Below are 15,763 nucleotides of genomic sequence, written 5' to 3'. Positions count from 1 at the left end.
GTTTTCCAAATAGGCCTTTTTGATCCTCAGCAGAAGGGAATAGCCCAGTAAAACAGAATTACTCTGGGAAAACATGTGCGTATGTTATATATATTTTCTCTCCAGGAAAAATTAAAGAGAGAAATCTGCCTTAATATTTGCTTTTAAAATATAATCTACATATGATGTGTGATGATGTGGACAGCTATTCTGAAGAAAACACGAGACATTATGGTAGCCACTGTTGATTTCCTGTTGTCTTGATTTGAAATCCTCTGTTGCTTGTATTGTTTTGTACCAGTTTGCTTTGTGGTTTTATTTTGTTCTCTTTAAAATTAATTAACTAAAAATTAAAAAATACAATTTATGTGATTTTTTTTAAAATTTCCCATTAAATATAACTAAACAACAAGAGTAAAACTTATAACCCCACCAAATTCCTTATTAGCTAAAGATGTGTTACCAAAGCTTTCACATCTGAAGCATATTTAGAGTCATAGAAATATCTGGAAACTTTGGTGACAAATTTAGCATGCAGATTAAGCCTGAGGACATATCTTACAATGTATACCATTCCATATCACCTTTTCTAGGCTATGTAGATTTATATTTTTTACTTAAAGATTAAGCTGCTCAGTTTTATATTCATATAGTTTATGGCCTCTCTTTTTGCTATAAAGTTCATGAAAAACCTTCCACGTCAATAAATATATATCTACACCATCACTTTCAAGGTTTGTAAAGTACTGCTTTAATGAGGTTTTCTGCTGAGGTCACCACTAACAGCTATTTCTCCCATATAAACACTTAACGGGCAGAGGGTCCAACTCAGTGTAATTAGGCTGGACAATCTCATTCTGTGTCACTCTTCCAATTTCACTTCCTGAGTTAGGTACACCTGTACTTCTATCTCGTTTATTTCCAACGCCCTCTTTAGATGAAAACGAAAATAAATTAATTCCAAAAAAAATTTTAGATTTTGTAGAATTAACCAGTTTACTGACTTAATTGTTAGCATTCCAGTTACCAAACAAATTCAAGTGATAAGTTATTATAATACAGCACACCACGATTTCACTACTAAGAACCTGCCTGTTCCTCAAAGTCTCTTTCTCAAAAGTGTACTATACTACATGCAAGTGTGATAACGTCAGCCTTTCTTGGTAAAAGATTAAAAGAAAATAACCAATCCTGACGGATGAAATGTGAAACCAAACTCTTGATGGCTCCTTCAATGCTATTCATCAGCTCTGTACCCTCTCATCATGCCATCATATCACTACCCTTCTTAAAACACCACAAACATCAGAATGTTTACCAGCAATTCATTTCACCGCATTAGTGACATGGAAGGCGTTTAAAACATCTTTGTTTCAGTAGGAAGTACATCTTTCTGTTTCAGTAAGAAGTGCAGCCTCCAAACTATTAATGGTTTCTACTAAACAACTAACTGTTTTCCATTTAAGGCACATTTCATGTTGGAAAAACACAAAATTTTCTCACCTTCAACTGCGCAATAGCAAATCTGACTGACTCCCATATTTGTAATCTACTGTACGAAACACCACATTTCAAATGTCTGACTCAAATGCACTAGTCAAAGAAGTTTATAATTATAATGACAAATTTGAGAAAAAAATTTATTTAGCGAAGTAACTCCTTGTATGAAAATATTTCAAAACACTTATTTCTTGATTTTCATTGTCCAGAAATGTTCACTTAAACCAAAGGTCTGAATCCCTATTAAGCATTTTAAAATACAGAACAAAAAGTGATTTCCAGACACTCAGGAATTACAACCAAAAGTGCTTAACATTCACTGTACCCTTTTTGCTTCAAAAGTTTCCAAGGAGAGGTCTTCACTTGCTCTCTTCGCCCCCAGCCAGCTGCTCCACAAACAAATGAACATGTACCCCAACTTTTCTATTTGGCCCAGATTCAATCTGAGAAGATTCCAGAGCTTTATTGTTGCACTTACTCAAAGCAGAATTAGGCATGTACTTTTGTTCCTAAACCAAGCGTCTCCACACTGAGATTAACAATCAATTTAAAGCCTATTAATTTCCCACAACCACTCTGAAACAGACAAACTCACACTTATCTCCACGAACAGTCTAGGGAACTGAGGAGAGCTGCTCAGGCTTCTGTGAGCGGCCAGCACACGAAGTCATACTTTGTGTATTCTCAATTTGCTGAGCCATGCTGTCTTAAAAAAATATCTCCTGTCAACAGTATGTAGCACCACATACACAAATTCTACAAATGTAACTTACTAAAATGAATGGAGACTACTACAGTCAAAATACCTCTTGCAACCACATCACACTAAACCAAAAGACTAAGCAGCTTAATACTGCCTAGTCTTCTCACCAGCGGGGAAAATTATCCTCAACTTCTCTATCCTTCCAAACTGCAAGTAACTTTTTTCTTGCATAGGTTAGGTTTCATGGGAAGAAAACTGTATACGCCTGTTTTCTTGCAGCTGTGGACACACCCACAAGGTGAGGATCACTGCCAGCTGTTCACAGCGCAGGTTATCTCATTATCTCTACTCCACAGAAGCCTCCACATTAAGGCAAACTCTCATTAGAATCAACGACTAGTTCCTCACTCTGGCTTTCTGGAGACTACAGGCTGGCAGGCTGCTTAAATTTACACATTATAAGACATTTTACCAGCTCCTCCCACATTCCACAATATGGCACTACGGTCCAAGGGTCCCAAGTGCCAATTCTGGAACTAAACTGGCTGGAAGTAAATCTTGGTCTATTTCCACCATGTGACTGGGGTTTTCCAAGACGCCTCATCTACAGGAAGGGGTAACACATAGCTCCTCACTCCAAGCTCAGAAAACTGCTGACGAATAAAAGATTATACAGCAAAATGTGTTAAGCACAAGCAAGCATTTAATAAACACTAGCTAATGCTTGTACCATCCCTCTTACTACTCACGCCCAGTAAACAGCAACAGGCACGTGGGGCTGGATGACTTGCAATTTGTTCTACAAGTTGTGTTTTTTTCCTAAAATTATTTACTTGAAACATGTATCTGTGAACTAAATAATAATACCATGATTACAGATATAATAGAATATTCTCAAAACAGAAGCCTCTACTGAGATAATCTGTCACTCAGAACACACTATTCAAAGGTTCACTGTATTAAATTATTCTTTAAGAGATACAGCTGACAAAGAAAGTGCTGTTACCTCCCAATATTTCACAGATCTAGTCTCATTCTCCATACATTACATATTCAAGAACATGCAAGTTATTTTACTCTGATTTATTTCTAACATCACAATCAATACTTGCCACAGTTTTGCAGTCACTTGCAGATATACGCAGAGACCATGACAGTCAAATGTTCACATCCCCCACCGAGGCAGAACGGGGGACACTGTCTTCCCATCTCCGTTCTCATGCCAACATGCGCCCTCTTCCAACCTCTTCAGTTCCATGCTTTTCAGATTTTTGTGCTTTTAAATGGTGATTTAATTATTTAGAATGAAGCCCCAGAGCAGTGCCTAAATGCTAAGTGGTATTCTTAAAGTACAGGAGGCTAACATGTGCCTCAGGAAGAAAATACGAATTAGACAGCTTCCTTCAGATACAAACTACACTGCTGTTTGTAGTGAAGTCAAATGAGCAAATTAAACATACGTATTAAATATAGTATCTTCAAAAAGAAACAGGGCTGAGAATGTAGCTCAGTGGTATAAGCATTTGCCTAGTATATGTAAGGCCTTGGGTTCGATGCCCAACACCAAGCACACGAAAGCACATATAAGACAAGGTTCACGTATTGATCACTTGGCAAAAACGTCACTAGCTTCAAAAGAAGGCAGTGTGATACTGTATTTCCCTGAAGTAGTCATTTCATATTCACTAATTCAGTGTTTGCAGCAACCTCACATAAAAATACTCCAACTAACAAAGTTCAAGTATTTTTGGTTAAAGAAAACAGTTCTAGGGGGGAAAAAACTGATCCCTAGAACAGAAAACAGAGCTAGAGACAGTCTTAAATAAGGCAGTGAAATCAGTAAAGAAAAGTTATACTAGTCACGGCTGGTTCCAGGACAACGAATGTCAATCTGAGAAAAAGTGAAATTGAACCCTGAACTCACAATATAGAAAAAACTTGAGTGTTGAATGAGAAAGCAAGCCTTCTCCTTGCGAAGAATAGCTTTTCCTTTTAACAGATGTGATTTATGATCTTGATTTAGGGAACCAGCCATTAACAAAACTTTTTTTAAACCCATAAACGAAAAGTTGGCCATGAAAATGAAAAGCTTGTGACCAACAAAAGACATTAGAACATAAAAAGACAAGTCAGAAATGGGAAGAAAAAAAGATAATCATAGCGCTAATAACAAACATGAAAAACTCAAAACAATTTAAAAGGTAAACAATGCAATAGAAAAATAGACAAAAAATATGAACCAGTATTTAACAGAAGACAAATCTTGAAGGGCTAATATATATATAAAGATGTTCATGTTCAGCAGTATTTAAAGACACATTAAAATTTCAATGAAAATACCATTTTATCTGAAGAAGCACAACTTAAAACTCTCATAACATCAAGTGTTGAAGAATATATGGAAGAACAGCAACTTTTTTTAAGAACAGGTTATTTATTTTTGCTTTTTTGAGACAGACTGTCGCTATGTATCTCAGGCTGGCCTTAAACTCACTACGTAACCCAGGTTGGTAACCCAGGTTGGCCTGGAACTCATGGCAATCCTCCTGCCTCAGCATCTTGAGTGCTGGGGTTACAAGCATGTGCCATCACATCTGGCAAAGAGGAGAAACTTACACTGTTATTGCTGGTGGGAGGATTTACTGTGTAAACACAATTTATCACTGTTAATAGGGGTGAAATACAATACCCACTTACACAACTCTCAGAGAAAACTCACAGGAATTTGTACATATGCTCCCGGAGCCAGATACAGGAATATCCTCAACAACAACATTTGAAGTTGCAAAAATCCAGGAGAAAAACAGCCTTTACTTCTAAGAATACACAACTGGATATATCACAAACATATTCATAAATGAAATGCTACACAACAAAAAAAATCAGCAAATGCCAATTCATTAAGTTTGCTTCCTCAATGTGAGTAACTTACAAAATAATGATCAATGGGTAAAATAATCACGAGAATACATATAATACAATTGCAGTTATACAAACTTAAGAAACTAATCATATTAATATTATTCATATACCTACGTGGTAAAAACAAAAAGCCAGGAATACAAAATTCAAAAGTGGTATGCTTTGAGGATGGAAGTATATAATGAGGAACAGGCACATGAGGCGAAATCAAACTCAAAATCTTTTTTCCAAATTTGCTGCTCCTCTGTCTAGCCCCATCTCAGAAGTTATATTTTCCTCTTCCTCTCAGTAATTAATCAGCAAGATCTACCGACACCACATCCAAAGCATCTCAGTTCTGCCCCGTTCTTTCCCTCCCTATTACTTGCTCTAGTTCAAGCCATCGTCAACCTGTCACTCGCACTGCTGCATGGCAGCCTCCTCCTTGGTCTCTCTCGACTCTGGTAATTAATTCTGCACAAAGTGGCCAAGTGATCTTTTAAAACTTCAAGTCAATTTACATGCTTCAAACTTTTCAATGGCTTTCTTTCCTATTTAGGATCAAGTCCAACGTTGTATTTCATTTCATCTGCTGTCTGCTTACCTCTCTAACCTGACTTCCTTCCACTCTCTTCCTAGCCCAATAGCTTTCAAACTCCCTGGCTTCCTACTTCTTATTGCCGTATTAATTTCCGCCTCTCCTGGCTCTTGGCGGAGCTGCTTCATCTCAGCACGTGAATCACAAATTTAAACACAAATGTTTCCTTCTCAAGGAGGCTGCCTCTGACAACCCATCGAAAACGGTACCCCTGCCACTGTTAATCACTCACCACTTCATCTTTTCATTCTTTACAGCACTTATCAAGATCTGTTGGTTTATTAAGTTCCACCAGAATTTCGGTTCCACAGAGACAGGATCTGTCAAACAAGTTCAATATGACATCAAGCACTGCCTGGAATGTGGCAACAACTTATTTGCTGGATGGATGGAAAGGCAAATTTTATTTTGAATTGACATGAGCCAACATCTCTGGCAGTGAAATCAAAGTCAACTACACCATGAAGTATGGCAGAACAATTCTGAAAATTTTTAGAAAAGCATTATTCTAAGAATAATGTTAAGCAGCTATTTTTTAGCAGTATTTATGTGTCACATTCCTGAGGATGATTAGTGAATCACTAGTAAAAGTTTTGCAAAGCCACAAGATCCTGAGGTTTATGGGTCCTAGTTAATTCTGGATTCCAAGTGATGCGTAGTATGCACAAGTTACCTCTCTCTGCCTGCTTCATTTGTACAATGAAGCTATCAGTAACTGTTTCATAAAGTTACCGTGAAAGCTAAGTTTTTAAAATCAAACCATCTAAGCTTAGCACTTGGCATGTTGGAAATGGTCAATCAATTGTTGAAATCACTGCAAAAGCTGTGAGTAGGAAAGGTCAGACAGAGGAGCTAAAGAGTCAAACATACCTCACTCCAATAGAAAGGGACTCATAACCAACACCAGACATATGCCAGAACATATCCTACTTAAGACAAATGTACACAAAGACAAGACTAGACAAACCACTCTGAGAACATGGGAACAGTAACTATCTTCACTAAGGAGTTTGGTCACACATAAAGCTGAATCTTACAAGCAAGCAGAATTTACCAGACGCAAAGGGGAGAAAGCACAAGCATAAGCAACAATTAAGCAAAAGAAATGCAGACCACTGCTAGAAGTGGCTAGAAGACAATGGCTAGGTTATCTATGGCCATGCCACCCTGACCACAACCAGATCTTGCCTACTAAGGGCTGGTCTGGCCAGATGGGAGAGGACTACGGGCCCTGGTAGAAATCTGTACTTCTGTTCATTGGGCACCAGGGAAGTGGAGAAAAAATTTAATATACTAATTTGATATCAATCTTTCTAAAGAAGATAAAGCACCTTTATGACTTTATATTACTACATAGGTCCATGACCTATTAACCTAAAATGTAGTGTTGAGTCTCAATTCTTCAGACCACTTGAGTAATTTGTTATTGACAATGACTGACCCGGAACCTATTCTTCAAACCATGTTTCATTTCCAAATTGACCAATGGCAACTTAGCTATCATGATGACACCAGCAGATAAAATCTACTGAGAGCTTATTTGTATTATGTGCTATGTTACATGGATTATCCCACAGAATTCTCACGATGATCTTAGAAGAGGTATTATATTCCCATTTTACAGACCAGAAAACTGATATAAAGTGAGGTTCTAAGAACAAGGCTAGTAAGTGATAGAACCAAGATTTAAATCTAGGCTGACTTCAAAGCACAGAAATAAATCAACCTGCTGAACTATACTGCTCAGTTCATTAACACTGTTTGCTCAAAAACTGTGTGAGCCCCTACAATTCAAATCACACTAACACAGTGATTCTTAAATTTTATTATACAGAATAGCTTGAGTTTAAAAAACAACATGGGTAGCTTACTAAAATAAAATAGATCCTAAGAGTCCACTAGATTTTGGTCCAGCAAGTCTAGAGCAAAATTCAAGGATCTGCATTTTTAATCAGAAGTTCAATCAATTCTGCTTCACTTTGTCTGTGAGCTGTATGTTGGATGTCCTAGAGGTTCAAGGATACCAGAGCCTCCTGACCTCTAGATGCTTCAGAGTTAAAGGGGATAAAACAAGGTGTACAGAAAATACATGTAAGATTTCAGAGAAGGAAGGGTCATCTGATCCGAAATGAGGATGAACAGGATTTCAAAAAGAAACTGATCCCACTCACCCACCATCAACGAGCTAGGAAGCCTCTACCACTGAGCTAGTGCCCCAGCTCTAGGGAACGTTTTGTAACATGCTAGAGAAGATAGGATGATCAAAGACCTTAGTGGAAAGACCTTAAGTGCTTTGGGGAATGGAATTATCAGAAAAAGGTGAGAAAGCCTGGAGAGCCTGAATGTCCATTTAAATAAACAGAACAGGTTTTATTCAGTGCTGACAGTGGGAGGCAACCAGCTGTTTTTGAGAAAAATGAAGTAATCCTAGTCATACTCTGAAAGAGTACTCTTAAGAAGCGATTCAAGGGCTGAGGATTTAGCTCAGCGGCATAAGCACCTGCCTTGCAAGCAGGCAGTCGTGAGTTCGATCCCCGGTACCAATAAAAAGGAAAAAGACCAAAAAAAAAAAAACCCACAAACAAACAAAAAAAGAAGCGATTCAAGATTTCATAAAACCAGAATACAAACAACAGAAATAGTTGTACTCTCACTGTCCTGATCCAGGACTCAAGAACCAAGTAGTTTGAAAAGGGGAGTCAAACTTAATGACTCATAGGGCAGAGGAAACCACCACAGGGAAATAATTTCTCCACTCACGAAACCCACATTGATCACAACCAGTTTTATACTGCTTTTCAGTTTTTATATCGCTCACGAGGCCCAAAGTACATAAAAGAGCTCACTTACTTAGATCAAAGTCCAGGATTAAGAGGTAAACAGCTACACATAAACACTAAGGAAAAAAAGTGTGCCTGTGTGTGTGTACACATGAACCACTAACCAGAGCAACATAATTTCATTTTATACCAAATTCTAACAAATATGTAAGTATCTGATTTCCAAACCAACAGCAATATGGAAGCAAAAATTACAAAGGGAACAGAGTATAAATCCTGAGACTTACACGTTGGAAAAGATGAAATATAAAAAAGCACACGTAATCACTCAGAGTAAGTTCGCCATAATTGTTTATTGACAGGTACACGATTCACAGAAAAAGGAAATTAATGAGAGTCTTCCTTAATGTTCCAAATATTTACAATAAAATAAAATCATCTTTAAACAGTCCTTAAAGCTAAATACTTTAAAAACAAGTAACATTCACCTAAAAAAAGAATCTGTAAAAGATGGTTGACCCATGCCGATCTCAGGCCTCACCATTAAGACATAGTGAACAAATAGTTACAGGCAAGAAAGATATGTTTTGTAATAAGGTTTGAAGATGAAAGTACTTGCTTTCATAAGGCATCTAATCAAGAATGTGTCCCCACTGATGAAGTTTTAAACTGGGTGAGTCTTTCCTAATGCCTGTGCCTTTGAATTGCACATCTCAAGTAATATGAATTCATCCTCAGCAACAATGAGCACCATTCTGCTGGCCTCAAACACTCTATAAAAATTTACCTACTGAAATCAGACATCATTTGGCACTCAATATGCAGCAACAGGCTGTGTGACAACTTTTCAAAGCACTGTCGGTTTCATATTGCTTTAAGAGTAACACATTAAGAGCTCTCACTTTGTTCACCAATGCTCAATTTTTACTATGAATTGACACTAAGAATCTCATCTATTTTAAAAACAGATGAAAAACCTAAGTTTCTTACTGGGAATTAAGAATTCAACTGATTCAGTTATACCTGTTACGACTATATTTAAAATAATTCTAAATCCATGAACTCTATAGCTTTGTACACATAGCAAAAATGTATGCTTGCATCTTGGGAGGCTGAAGCAGTTGGGACTGTGAGTTCCAGGCCAGTCTGGGCAACTTGGGAATAAAATAAAAATTTAAAAATCCATGTATTTTACAACACTGGAGGAGTAAAATAAAATACCCTTAACTCTGACATTGAGATAAAGCAGCTAAATGAACTTAGGCCTCTCATATTTCTCAGACACAGCAAAGAACAGAAAAGACAGGATGCGGAAAACTGTCAATCAGATGATGGTGCAACAGTAATATATCAATGATTAAGATTACGGTACATCAGGAAACAGGAGTCAAATATACTACATGTTACAGACATTAACCAACTGGGGCAGGCAAATATATTTGCTGCCTTGTCCCTGCTCCAAACTCCCCTCTTCTTGGACTCATCTTTGTTCGCTAGAAGTTTACAATATAGGGACACTGACTAGTCAAATGTCTCAGAAATAGCGGTTTTCAAACTTCAAGGTGTGACCCCATAAATCAATTTGGCAGATATCGGTCAGCATTTTTCTAAAGAAAGAGAATGAAATATAATAGAAATCATCACAACACATCACACTTAATGAGGGTAAATAGTTTGTGGGTATGTATCAGACCATTCATTCTTATGTGAATATGTACTGGATCACAATGCCAGATGTACTTCTTATTGTGAGGTAGGGCTTTTTTTAAAGAGAGGGAGTTAATCCGAAAGATACTACCCTAGAATCTAGGTCTAATAGCTCAGACCCAAAAGCTGTATGTCTTTCTCAGTCTTCAGCACCTAATGTATACTCTGCTCAAGATGGACCAGAGGACACCAATGCTAGAGTTCGATGGCAGCATGAAAAGAACTGGGCCAAGCTCCAGCTCAGCCAGTATCTGGCTGACCCTGAAAGCACTGCTAGGTTCCCCAACACACCCCAAGCAGGCAAAGCTTACAAGCTCTGTGTAACTTAGCAACCTCCAAAGTAAAGCTCCTTTGACACTAATTGTAAATGGCCAACTCTTCCAACCAACTTTCCTCAACTACAACTTCTGGGAATCACCTGCCCCAAAGAAATCTCCCAAGAGGACCTAGAATCTGTACTCCCCACTCTCAACAGAGAAGCCCCACCCAGATTCTCCCAAGATCCGGTACCATCCTGCCAGACCCTACCGTACCCCCAATCCCTCACCCCGCCCCACTCTCAGCGTCTCTCAACTAGGGGCAAAAAAACCTCGTATCAAATCACCTCATCAGAGCCTAGAAGGGGCAGGACCAGTATCCCAGCAGTCCAGGAATGGGCACTCTTTCCCCATCTCTAGGGACTTTTTGTAAATTCAGTGGTTCAGAGACAAGTTTCCTATTTCCCCAACAGTCCCACACATTAGCCGGTCTCTACCAGTCGGAGGGCCTCTCCCCACCCTCATGCCCCGGGGCACAGTTAGAAGCAGGGGTCCTCCCAGGACGGCCCTCCAAAGGGACCTGCCTGCTCTCCCTCCCAAGGCCTCCCAGCTCCGCCCGACCCGGCCAGGCCCAGCTTCGCCCCGTCCCCAGGGCAGACCTGCCGTCCGGCCCGGAGTCCTCCCTAGGGTCCTCCCCCTGGCCCCCATCCAGAGCCCTCCCCACCCGCCTCCTGCCGGGGGCGCCGCGGGCCCGGGACCGGAGAGCCGGCGGGCGGGCTCCACTCACCCCTCAGCCCCGGAGGCGGGGGGCTGCTGCGGCGGCTCCTCCGGCTGCGCCTCTCCTCCCCCCTCCCGGCCACCGCCGTCGCCGCCGCCGCCGCTCAGCCTCCGGCCTGCTCCCACCCGGCCCCGGCCGGCTCCGCTTCACCTCTGCCCCCAGTCCGGCCGCCGGAGCCCAGTGTCCTGCATTGACCCGGAAGCAGCTTTCCCAGCCCAACAACAACACGTGACCCTGCCGCACGTGTCACGTTCGCTGCGTGAAGGGGCGGGGTCTCCGCTAGAGCGGATCCCCTCCACCAAACTGGGGTTGCCATGGCGACGGAGAAGGTGTGAAATCCAGGGTTTCATCAGAAACCCTGCTTATAGCCTGTACTTCCTCTTGCACCCCCGGTGCAGAAGAGTACGGATTGTCGTTTCTGAATGAAAAGGAAGCAGGTTACAACCCCTAAACTTGGAATCTTAATCTGGCTGTCATTCATTTGCTGTGTGACCCTGATCTAGTCACTTCTTGTCTCTGGCTTCAGTGTCTTTAGCCATAAACTAAGCAAAGTATACTAGGTGCGACCTGGGTATCATCTATAAGATCACATGCTGCTTATAGATAGGAATGTGGTGGCCTTTCTTCCAACGCTGTGGCATCTGAAACTCCACCAGTAGCCGCAGCTCCATTTCTTGAGCACCTTCTGAATACAGCCATTGCACACAGGAGATTTTTAATTTCATTATCCCTCCAAAAGTCAGTATCTTTTTTTAGCCAGGAATGGTGGAGCATGTGAAACCCAACACTTGGGAGGCTGAGGCAGGAAGATTACTGAGAGTTCAAGCCAGTCTGGACTACATACTGATTTCAATAAGGCCAGCCAAGTCAGTATTTTCTAGAATTGAAACTGAAGTTCAAAAGTGTGAGCCTCTATATTCGAGACCCTGCAGAGGAACCTTGCTCCTTAGAGCATCATGGTTGTGGAGAGATGGAATGTTGCAGAAAAAAAAAAAGAAAGCAATCTTGGGCTATCCATAGTCCTTTTCAATAATCACTTATTATAAACCTCCTATCTAACTAAACAAGCACTTTGATGACTGTCAGATAACCTCTTGGAATGTTTACCCACCCTAAAGTAATAACATCTCAACCTGGCAACAGATTTCCCTACCTTGTTAAAGATAACATCTACAACCTATAAAAAAAGGTAGGTAGACCTACCTTTGATGTCCCCACCTACTACTTTCTTTTGGGACTTTTCTTCCGTGGAAAACCATGGCCCTTAAGGGAACCTCTTGACCAGTGTTCCCAGGTATGATCACTCATGTTTGGCTCATAATAAGCTATTCTTTCCTGAAAGAAGAGATGTTGTTTTTATGCCTCAGAAGTTAAGTAATCTTCCCACAACCATCCAGTTAGTAAAGTGACGAGGCTGAGGTTTGAATCTAGGTGAGGCTGGCACCAAAGAACATGCACTTCGTATTATGCTGTGTTATTGCTCCATATATGTTATATCTGACTGTTGGGTTCTTGTTGCTTATGTTCTTTAAACATTTCTTCTGTAGAGTCTTTCATGGCTGGTCTTGAGAATTCAGCCTTTGTATGAATGTGTCTCTGAAGTGCTAAACACTGAAGAGGTCTTTGTCCAGAGTGTATGTGCTTTAGTATGCTGTGTGTCAGGGGTGTAATACATGTACATGTGTGTGTTTCCGTGCCTAGAAAAGGAAAAATAAACTTCTGTAAGGGATGGCCAATGACAGTATACCATCATCAGATCCTAAGGACCTGTTTTGGTCACTTTATTTTTGTTTTACCCACAGGTGAGGATTAGAGCAGTATAGCTTATATTTTTCAGGTGAGGGTTTTCTCCTTCTTTCCTAGAAAATAAAGTGCTTTTCTGACACCTTAAAAGTTTATGGCCTTGGACACTGAAGTCAGTGAAGTGACACCAGGCAAAAGTAGCATCAGTGATGACAACCTTAAGATGAGCAAAGTGAAATGCACAGAGAGGAGAAAGACCTGGGTTGTCGCGTGATAATCTGTTGATGGACTTGTTTGTGAACTCAGATGGGGATTTGAGTGTTCGCATCAGCGTTGTCAAGTAGGGCTCACCTGCAAATAGCTGAGGCCTTGTGAGCAACAGGAGAAGTAAAGCTATAAACCGTGACTGTTAATAAACACTGTATGATCTATATATAAATATATTCATGGGTACTCAGTGTGACTGGTGATATAGTTGTGTCTTTGAAGTGTGAGTCATTTTTCTGTCTTTTGTTCTTTCCTGTAAGAGAGCAAACTTCTGAAGACAAGATAAATATCTTTACCCATCTCCTGTCAGTCTCTTCAAGAAAAACAAGAACTGTCCTTGTGAAACTCATATCTGATTGTGTTACTCCCTGGAGTTTACCCTTCTGAGATTCTTTATGGCTCTCGGGATAACAGTTAACATGCTTCTCCAAGTTCCTTATGATCGAGGGCCTGTGAACTTCCTCAGCTTCTTGTCTTGCCTCTCTCCTCCTGTTCTTCGCCTTTTCTGTTGATCTGTTAGCCACTAGTCACATGCAGTTATTCAAATTTAAATGAATTAGCCAGGCAGACATGGTGGCACACACCTGTTATCCCAGCACTTGGGAGGCTGAGACAGGAGGATCATAGTTTAAGACCAGCCTGGGCTGTATAGTGAATTCAAGACCAGCCTGAACTGCCTCAGGGAGCAAGACCTGCCTCAAAATAAATAAATAAATGAGAATGGAAATAAAGTCAAGTTAATTGTTGTATTCTCAGTCATAGAACATTAGTCTTAAATGTCAGTCACCATATGTGATTAATGGCTATCATATTGGTCACTGGATATTCTCATTGTCACAGAAAGTTCTAATGGACAGTGCTCATCTATAATCTTAGATCTTCACGTATGATACCTTCTATGGGGATTCCTCCTGTTGAGCCATTTGAAACGTACCTCTTCCACATCCTTGATATGCAAAATTATACCTGATTTCTTCCTTCCTCCTTGTCTTTCTGACAAATGTATAAGCTTCAATGAAGACAAAAGCTAGGCCTCTGATGTTCAACATTAACTTCTCGTTATTGCTAAAGGCCTGTTGTTAAAGGAAGTAACAGAGTCACATATGTATGGTCATTTTATCAGAAATCATTGATAATTGATCAATTGACCAACAAGCAGTCATTCTACATAATTGAACCTAACATTAAGGAGGAACTTTGAAAGAATCAGAGCTGTTTAGTCAGGTACAGTGAATTCCCTATCATTGGGATAGGTTAACCAAATGCACATTAGAGCAGTGTATAATTTCTCAATCAGCTGGATTAGTTGACCAACTAATTCTAAAATTCTAAGTTCATCTAACTTTTAATTGAGGGTTCACTGTGCCCTAATGTCAATCATAGCCACCCTCTGAGATTTTACTGTGCCAGCTGCTGCTTGAGATATTTTCCATTGATTATTTCCTTTAATTCCCACAATGATCTCATAAAGTACATTTGGCATTATCAGATTTCCTGAGTGAGAGTTGAATTAAGTGATATAGCCAGCAACATATAGCTGGTAAGTGACAAGGGTCAAAGCCATATTTAGATCAGTCTGGCATGAGAATCTGAGCTCATAATAACTCTGCAATGATGGGATAGTGTTCCATTATGAAGTTTGAGCTAGATATTTACATGTCCTTTTAACTGAACAAATGTTTACTTTACAATTGTATGCCTTGTATATAGCCAGGTAGCTTGGAGGGAAATGGTATTTTTCATGTGAAAAGTAATGAGTGGTTTGGAAATTTATAATCTTCAGTACCTGTTCTAGATTTTCCATTAACCAGTGTTGTCTCTTGAGCTCTTTTGGCCTTAGATCATTAGATAGTAAGCGACCTGAATTCAATAAACTGCCACAATGGGCCACCCCAAATGATTTGTAATATATTTGTGTGTATTGTTTGTACTATACATACTGGTATTTTCAAAAGATTCCATCAGATTCACAAAGTAATCACAGCTCATAAATGTAGGACATATGATCCCTTTAAATTTTGCAGTTCTCAAATTCTATATTTTACTTTAGTCAACATTATTGATGTGTATTTTCAGGAAGTATCTTTTCATGCCAAGCTTAGTGACCAAGCAAAGACCAAAATTCTAAACTGTCAAGTCATATCTGAAACTATGTAGAAAGTATCAGTGTTTCCTCACTTGGAAGAATATGGCCTTGTAAAAACAGTTCTTATTTTGCTTTTTTATTATCTCCATAGACGGATTGGCTATAAGAAGCTTTGTTTCCAAGGTCTTACATTTATTGTATCATTTACAGTAAATTGCTAGGAGCTTCAACGAGCCTTCTTAATTTTTGTTATGGAGAATATACATACAGAAAAGCACATGTAATATAGATAAATGTACATAATTCAGTGAATTATCATGAACATCCATGTAACCTGCTCATATCATAGAATGTTTTCAGTATCCGAAAGCCTCCCCCAGTCTGTACAAACACTGTTGTCTCTGAAGTTAACTGTTCTGACTTCTAATTTTGTAGTTTATTTTCCTTTACTTTTAAGCTTCATA

General features: G+C 39.6%; 1 protein-coding gene across 3 annotated transcripts in view; it reads right to left on the bottom strand.

Moving 5' to 3' along the window:
- Positions 1 to 11,460, bottom strand: part of Tbcel (tubulin folding cofactor E like) — a 71,860-nt gene extending 60,400 nt beyond the window's left edge. Inside the window, exons 1-2 of one of the 3 annotated variants that reach the window (XM_063255945.1) lie at positions 11,213 to 11,412; positions 5,914 to 6,001 (exon numbers count right to left, since the gene is read on the bottom strand). The gene's annotated coding sequence lies outside the window, so the exon portion shown is untranslated. Of the gene's footprint in view, positions 1 to 5,913; positions 6,002 to 11,212 lie in introns of all 3 variants that reach the window. The other 2 variants (XM_023566194.2, XM_005004937.4) reach the window with 2 other exon arrangements.
- Between the last annotated feature and the right edge of the window lie 4,303 nt (positions 11,461 to 15,763).

The sequence above is a fragment of the Cavia porcellus genome, unplaced genomic scaffold (genome assembly GCF_034190915.1).
Source record: "Cavia porcellus strain 051 isolate PalLab524CR breed Dunkin Hartley unplaced genomic scaffold, mCavPor4.1 scaffold_9, whole genome shotgun sequence".
Taxonomy (NCBI): domain Eukaryota; kingdom Metazoa; phylum Chordata; class Mammalia; order Rodentia; family Caviidae; genus Cavia; species Cavia porcellus.
This window is presented reverse-complemented; position numbering and strand designations above follow the sequence as displayed.